Consider the following 3,298-nt stretch of genomic DNA (forward strand, 5'->3'; position numbering starts at 1 on the left):
TCTACATTGGCTTCTGACTATAGTTGAAGAAATACTTTCAGAAATGAGAATGAGAGGAGAGTGAATGGAGAAACAGAACTCAATTCTGCAGAAGCCAGAATGATTTTCACACGGAATGTTCTCTGCTCTGGTTTAGCTGGCAGGAGACTTGGTGCACTGGGAAAAGGGTATAATTGGAGTTAGAAATCCAGGGTTCATGCTCTGGTTCTGGCTCTCACTTGTAAGTTATGTGACCTTTGACAAGTTATTTGGCTTTTCAAAGACTAAATTTCCTCATTTTTAATATGAAGATAACTATTAATTTGGAGAGACCATAATGGCAAAGTTCTGCTCTGGACAAAATAGAATGGAATCAGATAGGCTGAGCTTTGCCTGAAATCATGATACCACCTGGGGTTTGTCTCTTTGCTTAGTTTTCACTGGAAGAACACCCTTGCCCAGTTCTCCACCTTCCAGGTCATTCCTTCTCAAATCCTGTGCTGACACCTTCTCTTTCATCTAAATTTTGATGCACCCAAGGTTCAATCCTCTGATCACGTTTCCATTTCTCACTAGATGATCTCATCCAGTGCCATTGTTTCAAACTCCATCTCTATGCTGATGGCTCTTAAGTTTAAATATCTTTCTTGGATCCCTCCCCTGATTTCCAAATCCATATATACAATTGCCATAGCTGTATTTCCAACCGCTATATATCCCAAATCTCCACTAAGATGTTTAAGAGGCTTCTCTAAACAATGTTGCAAAAATTAAACTACTGATTCATCCACCCCTTTCCAAATCTTTTCCCCCACCACAAGCCCTCCACAACTTGGTAGATGGCATCGTCATTCATCCAGTTACTCAGGCAAAATATCTATGCACTGTCTTTGATCCCTTTTATTTCCCTCTTCCCAGATTTGATCTATTGGCAGTTCTTACCCGGGCAATCTACTTCTGTAGAGATACTAGCTTGGAAACCCAAGGAAGGGTCGCTATAAGTTGGAATCAACTCAATGGCAGCAAGTTTAGTTTCTTTCTTTCTTTTTTTGTACCAGTACTGAAGTAAAACTACATTCAGAATCCAACTGCTTCTCCCCATCTTCACTGCTTTCTGAGCCAAACCCCCCACCATTTCTTATTTGCTAACTAACCTCTCTACATCAGTCATCACAATCCAACCATTACCCCACAGTCCCCAACCATTGTGTATATCTGATTTTGTTTTATTATACCATTTATTAGGGCTTGAAATTATCTTGATCATTTACTTGTTAACTTGCATATTGTTTTCATCCCAATCTTGTCTTCAAAAGTAAGTGTTGTTTAAAGTAAAGTCTTATTTTCTGTTGTTTCTCCCAGTACCTAAAACATCTCTGGGTGGCACTTAGTGCTTAATAAGCATTTGTGAGTTGGCATGTAAGAAGGCTACATGACTTCTTAGAAATGAAGTAGAGAAAATACTTTTAGTGCTAGTTGGTTTATTTAATATACTGTGACATTGTTATAGTTATAACTTACTATGACTTGATTTAAAATATTGACATCCTGATTTAACTTGTTGTGGTTCAAGGTCCTAATCCAAAATATCAGAAACATCCTTCCTGGTGTTTTCAAAGTGAAAGCAGCCAAGATTAAAAGAAGAAGAAAAAACTGTCCTTAAAACTGCATGATTTCGGAGAGTTGGAAAATGGCATATTACCTGTAGCCCACATGTTAGTTCCCTCTAGCATCTTAATACCTGAAAAACTAGGTGCAGGAGTTTGAAGCAGAGATTCTGGCACTCTGAACAGCTCATTAAGTCAGAGAAGACCAAACTCAGGGGAGTAGGAGAAGAAAGGAGAGAGAGGCAGTGTAAACAACTTAAAAGAATAAAAATAAATGAACCTGCCCTGCAGAGCGCTGACCAGTCAGTGAGATGGGGCATCAGAGGGCTCCCTGGGGCAGTAGAGAGAATGCACTGGAGGACCTGCAGCCACTCTGTGGATCTGCCTTCAGCACCCTCTTTGATCGGTAAATTTGGGACCACTGGTAGTGTGGCATTTCTGAGAAGTGGAGCAGAGACTGATCTGGCTCCACATGCCACTGAATTGGGAGCAGAGGAGGAAGCATGTCACAGGTGGGCAGGCCCTGGGACCAACTTGTGGCACAGGTCAGGGTAGCTATTTCAGGACAGGTTTTTGGCATGGTGGGGCCTAGAGTATGGGGGTTTTGTGGCTGTCTGAACCTGGCAGAAAGTGGCAGCCCTTTAATCATTGAGGTCTTTGCCAAACTTGAGCTGTGGGCCTGTCAGTAACAGCATAATGTCATCATTAGCAGCCTACTCAAAGCCCTGAAAATGGCTACTGGTGTCTTGGAGCTTTTTTCTCTTTTCTCCCTCTTTCCCCTGCCTCTCCCCTGCCTCATAGAAAAAACACATTAAGCCACCACAACACCTGTTGGCTCTAATCTTAAACCCCCTTCATGCCAAAAGGGACCTGCATCCACATTCCACACAGTGATTCCATCATTACAAAGAAAACTGCAGAGCAACCTGGCACACCTGAATTGAGAACCAAAAAAATAAAATACACCAGCTCCACCTTTGCAAAAATATTGAATCATAAAATCAAGACAAAACAAACCAATACATAACTAACAGTTAAAGACAACTTCAGAATGCCTAGGAAACAACAGGTGACCTCAAATCAAACAAAAAACAGGGTAAGACAATAGAAATAAAATCCCAAACAAAAGTCTCATTAAACATGGAGAAAAAGGAAGTAATAGAATTATCCAAGAAGGAATTTAGGTGGTATATTTATAGAACTCTACAAGAGTTTAAGGAAACCCCAAACAGAACAAAGGAGAACACAGAGAGTATCCTGGAAGAACTCAGAAAAACAATTCAAGAACAAAATAACAAGATTAATACATTATCAGAACTCATACTAAAACAGCCGTTAGAAATCCAGAAGATGAATACCAAAATTACAGAATTACACAACGCAGTGAAAGCACAAAAGAATAGGCTAGAACTGGCTGAAGAACTCATTTCCCAACTAGAAGATAGATCTCTGATTTATCTTCTAGCCTGTATGAAGAAAAATCAGAACAAAGATTTAAGAGAAATGAAGAGAACCTAAGAGTTATATGGAACAACATGAAAAGAAACAGCATATGCCTTATTGGAATTCCAGAACAAGAAGTGAAAAAAAAAAAAAAAAAAACTAAGAAAATTGTTGAAGACTTACTAACAGAAAAATTTTCCCAAATCATGAAGGAAGAAAAGATATTTGTCCATGACAAATATAGGGAAAAAAAACCCATATAGGATAGA

This window comes from Orycteropus afer, unplaced genomic scaffold (assembly GCF_000298275.1).
Source record: "Orycteropus afer afer isolate SDZICR_OR568_19922 unplaced genomic scaffold, OryAfe1.0 scaffold00053, whole genome shotgun sequence".
Lineage (NCBI taxonomy): Eukaryota > Metazoa > Chordata > Mammalia > Tubulidentata > Orycteropodidae > Orycteropus > Orycteropus afer.